Consider the following 13,110-nt stretch of genomic DNA (forward strand, 5'->3'; position numbering starts at 1 on the left):
ATTCAACCTCCAGCTGCGTACCCCCTCTAGCACCAGGGTCAGCACACTCTCAAATGTTGTTTTTTACCATCATTGTAAGCCTGCCGCACACACACTATACGATATGTTTATTAAACATAAGAATGAGTGTGAGTTTTTGTCACAACCCGGCTCCTGGGAAGTGACAAAAAGCTCTTATAGGACCAGGGCACAAATAATAATACACTGCTCAAAAAAATAAAGGGAACACTTAAACAACACATCCTAGATCTGAATGAAAGAAATAATCTTATTAAATACTTTTTTCTTTACATAGTTGAATGTGCTGACAACAAAATCACACAAAAATAATCAATGGAAATCCAATTTATCAACCCATGGAAGTCTGGATTTGGAGTCACTGATCCAACTTTGATGTAATGTCCTTAAAACAAGTCAAAATGAGGCTCAGTAGTGTGTGTGGCCTCCAAGTGCCTGTATGACCTCCCTACAACGCCTGGGCATGCTCCTGATGAGGTGGCAGAGGGTCTCCTGAGGGATCTCCTCCCAGACCTGGACTAAAGCATCCGCCAACTCCTGGACAGTCTGTGGTGCAACGTGGCGTTGGTGGATGGAGCGAGACATGATGTCCCAGATGTGCTCAATTGGATTTAGGTCTGGAGAACGGGCAGGCCAGTCCATAGCATCAATACCTTCCTCTTGCAGGAACTGCTGACACACTCCAGCCACATGAGGTCTAGCCTTGTCTTGCATTAGGAGGAACCCAGGGCCAACCGCACCAGCATATGGTCTCACAAGGGGTCTGAGGATCTCATCTTGGTACCTAATGACAGTCAGGCTACCTCTGGCGAGCACATGGAGGGCTGTGCGGCCCCCCAAAGAAATGCCACCCCACACCATGACTGACCCACCGCCAAACCGGTCATGCTGGAGGATGTTGCAGGCAGCAGAACGTTCTCCACGGCGTCTCCAGACTGTCACGTCTGTCACGTGCTCAGTGTGAACCTGCTTTAATCTGTGAAGAGCACAGGGCGCCAGTGGCGAATTTGCCAATCTTGGTGTTCTCTGGCAAATGCCAAACGTCCTGCACGGTGTTGGGCTGTAAGCACAACCCCCACCTGTGGACGTCGGACCCTCATACCACCCTCGTGGAGTCTGTTTCTGACCGTTTGAGCAGACACATGCACATTTGTGGCCTGCTGGAGGTCATTTTGCAGGGCTCTGGCAGTGCTCCTCCTGCTCCTCCTTGCACAAAGGCGGAGGTAGCGGTCCTGCTGCTGGGTTGTTGCCCTCCTACGGCCTCCTCCACGTCTCCTGATGTACTGGCCTGTCTCCTGGTAGCACCTCCATGCTCTGGACACTACGCTGACAGACACAGCAAACCTTCTTGCCACAGCTGGCATTGATGTGCCATCCTGGATGAGCTGCACTACCTGAGCCACTTGTGTGGGTTGTAGACACCGTCTCATGCTACCACTAGAGTGAAAGCACCGCCAGCATTCAAAAGTGACCAAAACATCAGCCAGGAAGCATAGGAACTGAGAAGTGGTCACCCCCTGCAGAACCACTCCTTTATTGGGGGTGTCTTGCTTATTGCCTATAATTTCCTCCTGTTGTCTATTCCATTTGCACAACAGCATGTGAAATGTATTGTCAATCAGTGTTGCTTCCTAAGTGGACAGTTTGATTTCACAGAAGTGTGATTGACTTGGAGTTACATTGTGTTGTTTAAGTGTTCCCTTTATTTTTTTGAGCAGTATATAATAATAATCAATCATTTTGCTCTTTATTTAATCATCTTACATATAAAACCTTATTTGTTCATTGAAAAGTGTGGTTAATGAGAAGGGTGTGCTTGAAAGGATGCTCATAACTCTGTAATGTTGGGTTGTATTGGAGAGTCTCAGTCTTAAATCATTTTCCACACACAGTCTGTGCTTGTATTTCGTTTGCAGGATACTCTGAGTGCAGCCCAATCCAGAAATCTGACAGTGGCTTCTGATTAAATTCAGTTTTCACAGAACCGCTTGTTTCAATTTCGATGAGGCTCTCTTGTTCAGATATTGGTAAGATATTGGTAAGTCGACTGGAGGCAGGGCATGAAAGGGATAATGAATCCAGTTGTTTGTGTCATCCGTTTTCTGGAAAGTACCTGCGTAATTGCGCACCCAGACACTCAGGTGCTTCACAATATCACATTTGACATTGTCTGTAAGCTTGAGTTAATTTGCACACAAAAAATCATACAATGATGGAAAGACCTGTGTGTTGTCCTTAATGCAGACAGAGAAGAGCTTCAACTTCTTGATCATAGCCTCAAATTTGTCCCGCACATTGAATATTGTTGTGGAGAGTCCCTGTACTCCAAGATTCAGATCATTCAGGTGAGAAAAAACATCACCCAGATAGGCCAGTCGTGTGAGAAACTTGTCATCATGCAAGCGGTCAGACAAGTGAAAATTATGGTCAGTGAAGAAAACTTTAAGCTCGTCTCTCAATTCAAAAAAACTTGTCAATACTTTGCCCCTTGATAACCAGCGCACTTCTGTATGTTGTAAAAGTGTTACATGGTCGCCGCCAATATCATTGCAAAGTGCAGAAAATACACAAGAGTTCAGGGGCCTTGCTTTAACAAAGTTTTCACTGTAGTGTCCAAAACATCTTTCAAGCTGTCAGGCATTCCCTTGGCAGCAAGAGCCTCTCGGTGGATGCTGCAGTGTACCTAAGTGGCGTCGGGAGAAACTGCTTGCACGTGTGTTACCACTCTACTATGTCACAATGTCATGGCTTTTGCACCATCAGTACAGATACCAACACATCTTGACCACCAAAGTCCATTTGATGTCACAAGCTGTCCAGTCCTTTAAAAATATCCTCTCCTATTGTCCCAGTTTCCAGTGGTTTGCAGAAGAGGATGTCTTCCTTAATTAACCCCCCATAAATGTAATGGACATATACCAGGAGCTGTGCCAGGCCCGCCACGTCTGTTGACTCATCCAGCTGTAACGCAAAGAATTCACTGGCTTGTATGCGAAGCAGTAATTGTCTCAAAACATCTCCTGCCATATCACTGATGCGTCTTGAAGCAGGATTGTTTGATGAAGGCATTGTCTGTGTCGTTATTTTGGCCTTTCCCCCCAGCATTGTCCCAGCCATATCCGCGGCAGCAGGAAGAATTAAGTCCTCCACAATAGTATGGGGGCTTGCCTGTAGTAGCCACTCAGTAGCTCACCATATAAGACGCTTCTAGTCCCCTTATTATTAATGGTATCTGTTGCTTTTATGCATGTCTTATGTCGTGGAAATTCAGTACTGAGAGAGACTTGGTAATTTCTTCAAACAGTCATCTTTATTTAATATTGATTAATTATTGCAATAATGAAACTGTCAGCCCAACAGTCTTGACAGACTGTTAGGCTGAGAGCCTTCTCTTTACAGACTGCACAGTTTATATAGCTAATAACCAGAATGCTTGGTTCCACCCCTCCCATATTCATCTCCTGGTTATCTGCCTCTGGTGTTATTTTTAACCCCACCTTGTCTTAGTTTCCCAGATGCCAGGATAATTAGGAATACTAAGGCCTTTGTTCTGCTTCTCCAAGCTATCTCTGTCCCGGCTAAACATACACCATATCTATGGAATGCAGGCTTAATCAGACCGGAGACATATGTCTCACACGCACCACTAATCATAGAATGGAATGTAGCTGTTGGTTTTTATCACCAAGAGATCAATCAATTGTCAGCTCTGGCTATCACTAGTAAAACCACAAGCCCAGATTAGCTGCAGGGTGCTAGAGTGGAGACCATAAAATACAGCATTAGCAGGACAGAAATATCTTACAATTTGTTATGTAAATAATTGTTACTTATCCAACAAATAACGTGAATACATAATTTTTCCCTCACATTCCCTTTTTGAAGAATCTAAGCTTCTTCTAGAAAATCTAAGGGTACAAGCATCACATAATTATTGTTAAGCATATACATATGTAAACAAACAAAGTACATATTTCTGGTCCCTGACATTTCATCCATGCAGAAGAGGAACCTTTCTTTGGTTGCTGAGTTTTAGACCTAAACACAGTCAATCTGGAACAGAAAATGAAACATAAAAAAGAAAATCACACACAAGCTTCATTACAGCAAATAGGACAGTCATCACACTGGCACCATACACAAAGGTAGGGGTCAGCATGATGAAAATGTCCACCCCACTTAGAATGAACCCTTCCTACACCAGTGATAGACACCCCTCTCTGGGCACTTTGTACACTCAATAGCAACATGAGCTCCACATCTGGGTCCTGATGCTCAGAAGTGGGGTCCTTATCAGAGATGTAGTCAGGAATAGGGAATAGGTCAGGGAAATCATTCCATTTCCGAATCTTAATTATAACCCAATTAATTATCCAACCAAAATTTAGAATGACATTGCTCAGGGATTCACATGGGTTCTATCACTCAAAATTAAAACCTTCAATTTAACATATATCAACACTAGCAGAATGTACATCCATATTAACCATACAATATATTAATCTCATAATGCTAGTAGTATTAAATTCCTCATCAGGGTTATAATTACTGATCAGTATCTCAATGCATTCTTAGCCTAAATCACTATAAATGTAGCAGTGTAGACCTCCCCCATCAACCTGATACCCCAAATCAATTACGGGCACAGTTGACCAATCCCCTCCCTTTTCAGGAACTCAATCTTGTGGCATTTCTTCATTTTTCTTCTTCAGATAGCTTCACAGTTCAAGTGGATGGCCCATGACAATATCCCAATTTCAATGTGTCACCTGAGCCAAATCACAACTCCTATTATGTCTTGTCCATTTGCCAACCAGTGTACCAGCAATATGACAAAAGTTTTGGAACGGATCTCTCTCCTTGCTCACTCCACGTGGACTTCTTTTGCACTCCTGAGAGAAAAGGTAGTTGATGACTTCAACTGGATGCTGTACACCGGTTGCTGGTTCAGACTCAGGTCTCTCGATAGAAGTGGTGCAGGACAGGACCGTAGTGAATGCCATTTCCAGACACCGTCAGTAGTAACCTCGAGAGAGACGACAGATCAGAACAACAGTTCAGTTCAGTTCATTTCTGATTCAGGAAATCCAGACAAGCATTCAAGAAATCCAAACAAATTATCTACTGTATGACAAATTATTACTACTACCATTATTCTTAATGCAAATCCCTAAAACACATGTCAAATAAAAATAATAACATCACATTCTGTTGAAACAATGTTTCAAATTAGCTTATACTCCCCAAATCACACTGTCAACCTCATCGCAGAGCCATAGGATCAGGAAATTATCCTGATCATCCAGCAGACCCAATCTGGTGAGATTTATCAAAGGAAAACAGAACAAACAACGCAACAATACACTCCTTCATACATCACTCAAGGTGTGTAAACTTCAATCCAAAACCTAAAAAATATTGTAATTCCCCCATTTTGACACATAACTCACCATAGTGACTAATGTGTAAAAACAACAACACTGCAAATGAAATTCGAATTACTACCCTTAATAACAAAAAAAAAAACATTTGTACCCATAACTTCATAGTAAAAATAGACTAGAGACAGGTCTATCCTTCTCGTGGTCCTATTAGTTATAAAACTTCTCCGTAATTATCAGTATTATAAATTACCTTCAAATCTGTATTAAATATGATCTTTAAATCATCATCCAATGTCTCTTGGCATTCCAGTGAGGTCGATCAAACCACACTAGAAAGTCAGGACAGAGGTCATTCAAACCCTCAAAATAAGTGTTACTTTCTCTGTTAGACCAATTATATAAAAACAGTCAAACATGTCATACATTTCGTATCCCATGTTTACACTAACTTCCTTCAGTACATTTTTTTAGCAAAATAATTCATATGTGTTCAATTAAAAATCCGAAAAGAAAACGAATGAAAATTCCATATGTGTGTGTGCCCCTGGCACTCACCCATATTCATAACCAGTAAGTTGTGTGTGCGTGCTGGTGTGTGTGAATGTGTGTGTGTGTGTGTGTATGTATGTGTGTGTGTGTGTGTGTGTGTGTGTGTGTGTGTGTGTGTGTGTGTGTGTGTGTGTGTGTGTGTGTGTGTGTGTGTGTGTGTGTGTGTGTGTGTGTGTGTGTGTGCGCGTGCGTGCGTGCGTGTGTGTGTGCGGTAAACCATATGGCAAAACAAACAAAAATGGCCAGGTCTTATTTAATTTGGTAACTCCTCTTTACCATCGAATCCAGATACCTTTGTACCTATAAAACTGCAGAATTTCACTAACCCCTCTCCCAAGACCATAGCCTCAGGAAATATTTAAAAGAGAGAGAAAATGACTACCCCAATTCTCTTGGAAGAGAACATTTTAAATAATTTTAGCATTCACTATACTAATATCATAATCAGCAACCAAAAGTTTTTAACTACAAACAAAACATGATAATAATAAGCTCACTGTACTCCCTTGAATCATTAATCGTTTGTTTTAATGTACCCCAACGTTTATGTGTGCTTAATTTAGCCAGTGCTGCCCTTAGACACGGCAACATGTATCTCACAACCTAGTCTAACAATTCACTCCCATTCACTGACTGGTCTCACTTTTCCATAAGCATGTAAAATTATCCTGGTATCGTTTCTAGACCAATGTCCAACAGCATATGTAATAGCTGTTTCTCCTTAGATGTTTCCTGTTAACTCTCTAAATGTAATACTTTTTTCTGTCGCAAATGTAGTCAATGTCTCAGTGTAACGAATCAGTGATCCTTTCCTGTAATCTAATCATTTCAACCTGTTGCATTAATTTAGTAAAAATATAAACCTGTTGTTTAACAAATGTAGATCCTTCAAAAAGTTGGTTCTGTCTTATCAGCTTAATATTCAATACTTATTTTATTCTACCTTAATTACTGGACACTGTTCCACGTAATGGAAACAGATAATGATTTTAGAATACATTAGCTTCCTGCTCACATTCACTGGTGTTACTTAACTATAAAACCAAGTGTCACGCTCTGACCTAGGAGAGCTGTGTTTTCTCTGTTTAGCTAGGCCAGGGTGTGATAGGTGGGTGGGCATTCTATGTTTGGTTTTCTATGTTTTGGCCGGGTATGGTTTCCAATCAGAGGCAGGTGTCTATCGTTGTCTCTGATTGGAAGCCATACTTAGGCAGCCTGTTTTTCCTTTGGGTTTTGTGGGTAGTTATTTTCCGTTTAGTTGTAAGTACCTGACAGAACTGTCTGCTGTCATTTTTTGTTTAATTTGTAATGTGTTCATTCTTCCATTAAACATCAAGATGAACATATTCCACACTGCACCTTGGTCTACTCATTACGACGCCTGTGACACCAAGCAACAGTAATCAGAAACTGTCAAAGACTGTTTCTCATACCTCCACTTCAAATGTCCCACTGCCTGCTTGCTTTCAACCGCAGCTAATCTATTTACAATCTCAAGGCTCAATCCCTCTACTCATCCTTTAACATTGTATTGAAACCTCAGCTTTTCAAATTCCTAAAATATCACATCATTAGAGTGCTATCAACAACAAAAAAACACTAATAACATATTACCATTCACATACTGTTAAAACTCATTAAGTTTACATCAACCCTCCTTACCAATGTCTTTGTCACTGTCACCCATCACAAGGTTTAGAAAATAAATGAAACCAAACCATGCTTATTCTCTCCTTACTAGAAGACAATGTTTACATGTGGTCTACCCTAACAATATTACTCTATATTTTTTATACCAACCTCTGCTTCACACTCATTACTCTTCACACTCATTGACAATCTGGACCCTTTCTTTCTAAAATTATCTGCCGAAATTATTGCAACCCCTATTACTAGCCTGTTCAACCTCTCTTTCGTGTCGTCTGAGATTCCCATAGATTGGAAAGCAGCTGCTGTCATCCCCCTCTTCAAAGGAGGTGACACTCTTGACCCAAATTGCTACAGACCTATATCCATCCTACCCTGCCTTTCTAAGGTCTTCGAAAGCCAAGTCAACAAACAGATTACCGACCATTTCGAACCCCACCGCACCCTCACCGCTATGCAATCTGGTTTCAGAGCTGGTCATGGGTGCACCTCAGCCACGCTCAAGGTCCTAAACGACATCGTAACCGCCATCGATAAGAAACAATACTGTGCTGCCGTATTCATTGACCTGGCCAAAGCTTTTGACTCTGTTAATCACCACATCCTCATCGGCAGACTCAGTAGCCTTGGTTTCTCAAACGCCTGGTTCACCAACTACTTCTCTGATAGAGTTCAGTGTGTCAAATCGGAGGGCCTGCTGTCCGGACCTCTGGCAGTCTCTATGGGGGTACCACAGGGTTCAATTCTTGGGCCAACTCTTTTCTCTGTATACATCAATGATGTCGCTCTTGCTGCTGGTGAATCTCTGATCCACCTCTACGCAGACGACACCATTCTGTATACTTCTGGCCCTTCTTTGGACACTGTGTTAACAACCCTCCAGACGAGCTTCAATGCCATACAACTCTCCTTCCGTGGTCTCCAACTGCTCCTAAATACAAGTAAAACTAAATGCATGCTCTTCAACCGATCGCTGCCTGCACCTGCCCGCCTGTCCAGCATCACTTCTCTGGACGGTTCTGACTTAGAATTTGTGGACAACTACAAATACCTAGGTGTCTGGTTAGACTGTAAACTCTCCTTCCAGACTCACATCAATCATCTCCAATCCAAAGTTAAATCTAGAATTGGCTTCCTATTTCGCAACAAAGCATCCTTCACTCATGCTGCCAAACATACCCTCGTAAAACTGACCATCCTACCAATCCTCGACTTCGGCGATGTCATTTACAAAATAGCCTCCAATACCCTACTCAACAAGCTGGATGCAATCTATCACAGTGCCATCCGTTTTGTCACCAAAGCCCCATATACTACCCACCACTGCGACCTGTACGCTCTCGTTGGCTGGCCTTCGCTTCATAATCATCGCCAAACACATTGGCTCCAGGTCATCTACAAGGTAAAGTCCCCCCTTATCTCCGCTCACTGGTCACCATAGCAGCACCCACCTGTAGCACGCGCTCCAGCAGGTATATCTCTCTGGTCACCCCTAAAGCCAACTCCTCCTTTGGTCGTCTCTCCTTCCAGTTCTCTGCTGCCAATGACTGGAACGAACTACAAAAATCTCTGAAACTGGAAACACTTATCTCCCTCACTAGCTTTAAGCACCAGCTATCAGAGCAGCTCCCAGATCACTGCACCTGTACATAGCCCATCTATAATTTAGCCCAAACTAATACCTCTTCCCCTACTGTATTTATTTATTTTATTTATTTTGCTCCTTTGCACCATATTATTTATATTTTAACTTTGAACTTTCTTCAAACTACAAATCTACCATTCCAGTGTTTTACTTGCTATACTTTATTTACTTTGCCACCATGGCCTTTTTTTGCCCTTACCTCCCTTATCTCACATCATTTGCTCACATTGTATATAGTCTTATTTTTTTCTACTGTATCATTGATTGTATGTTGTTTTACTCCATGTGTAACTCTGTGTTGTTGTATGTTGTCGAACTGCTTTGCTTTATCTTGGCCAGGTCGCAATTGTAAATGAGAACTTGTTCTCAACTTGCCTACCTGGTTAAAAAAAGGTGAAATAAAAAAAAATTAAACATCTGTTATTTTAAGATGAACTTGTAACGCCCAAATGTATAAAATACTTCAGCCAATTCTTAACGAAAAAACACATTTAGCTGGGCACAATACTACAGCCATTTACTACCCACAACTTAGATTATAGCCTAGTTTTATCATGCAATGATAATTCCATGTTTAGTTACCAATTATGATCATGGTCACAGCTCTATCGCAATTACCTATCAGCTATTATTAGAATCAATTAGATTTAGGTAACTGTCTCTTCTGATCAGGCTACAGGTAATAAAACAAACATTTGCCGTTGTTGACAAGCATATATTCAATTCATATCTATATTATTCATATTTGATTCAGTTATTTAAATACGACTCCATTCTCAATATGTTTCTAAATGTCTGCGCAAGAGTGAAGGTATCATTGAGTTGTGAGATAGTACCTTTGCACATGTAATACACTTTCCACCACTTTCCATCAATTTGTATAGCAGATCCTCATGCCAAATTGAGTCAAATGCTTTTTTGAGATCAACAAAGCATGAGAAGACTTTGCCTTTGTTTTGGTTTGTTTGTTTGTCAATTAGGGTGTCTGTCGTATGGTAATTTGGTAAAAAGCCAAATTGACATGTGCTCAGTACATTGTTTTCACTGCGGAAATGTACGAGTCTGCTGTTGATGCGTATCCCATGGTATTTATTGGGGTCAAATTTGTCTCCACTTTTGTGGATTGGGGTGATCAGTCCTTGGTTCCAAATATTGGGGAAGATGCCAGAGCTAAGGTTGATGCTAAAGAGTTTAAGTATTGCCAATTGTAATTTGTGGTCTGTATATTTTATCATTTCATTGAGGATACCATCAACACCACAGGCCTTTTTGGGTTGGAGGGTTTGAATTTTGTCCTGTAGTTCATTCTATGTAATTGGAGAATCCAGTGGGTTCTGGTAGACTTTAATAGTTGATTCTAAGATTTGTATTTGATTATGTATATGTTTTTGCTGTTTGTTCTTTGTTCTTTGTTATAGTGCCAAAAAGATTGGAGAAGTGGTTTACCCATACATTTCTGTTTTGTTGTTTGTTTAGTTTTTTCCAATTTTCCCAGAGGTGGTTAGAGTCTATGGATTCTTCAATTACATTGATCTGAGTTCTGCCGTGCTGTTCCTTCTTTTCCCGTAGTGTATTTCTGTATTGTTTTAGTGATTCACCATAGTGAAGGCGTAGACTCAGGTTTTCTGGGTCTCTATGTTTTTGGTTGGATAGGTTTCTCAATTTCTTTCTTAGGTTTTTGCATTCTTCATCAAACCATTTGTCATTGTTGTTCATGTTCTTCTGTTTGACATTTTTAGATTTGATTGGGAAGCTTTGAGGTCAAATATACTGTTTAGGTTTTCTACTGCCATGTTTACACCTTCGCTATTACATTGAAACGTTTTGTCCAGGAAGTTGTCTAAAAGGGATTGAATTTGTTGTTGCCGAGTTGTTTTTTGGTAGGTTTTGTAAGCAGTTGATGTTATTCCTCAATAACACAGACCCCAAAGAAAATCAGGGGGAGAAAAAGAGTTTTATTCAAAGAGGACAAATCATGGATGTTATGCTGGGAAGTAGATGGTTCATTCTCCCCTGTCCTCAGTGACTTTCTCCACAGAACCAAGCAACGTGGTGTAATTTATAACCCCCCACCCTAGCCTGTGGTTGACCAATTACAATTCCTTGCAGTAACATTGGGCCTCCTGTTTCAGGCTCAATGTACAGACGATTCAGACCAATGAAAACGTGGCACACGTAGCTATGAGTCCAGGACTGACATTCCTACACAAATTCTAAACAGATGTTGACCTGAATACCAACTATTTCCATTGATTGTTTATTCCCTATTGACCGTTAGTACTCTGCGTTGTGTATTATCTTAAAATATTCTTACAGTTTCCACACTACTTTCCTTCCATCTATAGCATTTCTTTATATTATTCAGTTCCTTTGGCTTTGATGACTCATGATTGAGTATTGCTCTGTTCAAGTAGACTGTGATTTTGCTGTGATCTGATATGGGTGTCAGTGGGCTGACTGTGAACTCTCTGAGAGACTCTGGGTTGAGGTCAGTGATAAAGTAGTCTACAGTACTACTGCCAAGAGATGAGCTATAGGTGTACCTACCGTAAGAGTCCCCTTGAAGCCTACCATTGACTATGTACATACCCAGCGTGCGACATAGGTGCAGGAGTTGTGACCCATTTTTGTTGGTTGTGTAGTCATGGTTGTGCCTAGGGGGGCATATGGGGGAGGGAATGCTGTCATCTCCAAGTAGGTGTTTGTCCCCCTGTGTGCTGAGGGTGTCAGGTTCTTGTCCGGTTCTGGCATTTAGGTCGCCACCGACTAGTACATGTTCCTGGGCCTGGAAATGATTGATTTCCCCTCTCCAGGATGGAGAAGCTGTCTTCATTAAAGTATGGGGATTCTAGTGGGGGGATATAGGTAGCACACAGGAGGACATTTTTCTATGTTGAGATAATTTCCTTTTGAATTTCTAGCCACATGTAAAATGTTCCTGTTTTGACTGATTTAATAGAGTGGGTTAGGTCTACTCTATACCAAATTAGCATACCCCCTGAGTCCCTTCCCTGTTTCACACCTGGAAGTTTGGTGGATGGGACTACCAGCTCTTTGTAACCTAGAGGGCAACCAGTAGGTCCATCTCCTCTATACCATGTTTCTTGTGGGATGACAGTGTCTGTATTTCTGGAACCTGCAGGAACCTGGTGAAGTCCAGGTTCCTGCTCTTTAGGCCAAAGGCAGATGACCTCAGGCCTTTGATATTCCAGGATGAGATAGTGAAGGCTTTGTGTTCCATAAAGTGTCCAATGTTGTTAGTCGTGTGGTTTGGCCTCAGCCCAGTAAGTGTGAGCAGAGCCTGCTGAACATCTGGTACATGCCATTGGCTTGGGCTAGTGTTAGAGTGGGGGTTGGTCCTGTTTGCCTGCTCACGGCCTGGGCGTATGTGTGACTTCCATGTTGAGGCCCTCTTTGTGGGAGTGGGGGGCATGGGGTGGGCAGGAGGGGCAGAGGTCTGATCTGAGGGGGCCTAAATGGGGTATGGGCATGGTTGACTTGGGGGAGTGTTGATTGGTTGGGGTGGGGGGTGTGGATGTGTCTGGTGGTTCTGTAGTCTGGATGTTGGTCCTCTCGGTGTGGGTCCTCTAGGTGTAGGTCCAGGGGGGGGGTCCCGCAGGTCTGGGAGAGTGTCTCACTGGTCTGGGCAGGGTGTCTGTTGATCTAAAGCTAAATAGAAAATATAAGCTTTTTCAATCACTCCCTTGAGTGCTGTGGCCTCCCTTTCCTGCTGTGTTCTCAAGTTGTTTGTGACTGTGTGTATTATCATGTGGCTGGGTGAACCTAGTTGGTCCTCAGACAGGTCTAGGGTGTGCTGGGTGTTTGGACACCGGAGTTTAGACACACTGTGCTTGTATATATTTCCCG

At 42.0% G+C, this 13,110-nt stretch overlaps 1 protein-coding gene across 3 annotated transcripts in view; it reads left to right on the forward strand.

The window, feature by feature from the left end:
- The window catches only part of ush2a (Usher syndrome 2A (autosomal recessive, mild)), a 436,139-nt gene that overhangs the window by 85,825 nt on the left and 337,204 nt on the right, over positions 1 to 13,110 (forward strand). The window lies entirely within an intron of this gene.

The sequence above is a fragment of the Salmo salar genome, chromosome ssa01 (genome assembly GCF_905237065.1).
Source record: "Salmo salar chromosome ssa01, Ssal_v3.1, whole genome shotgun sequence".
Classification (NCBI taxonomy): Eukaryota; Metazoa; Chordata; class Actinopteri; order Salmoniformes; family Salmonidae; genus Salmo; species Salmo salar.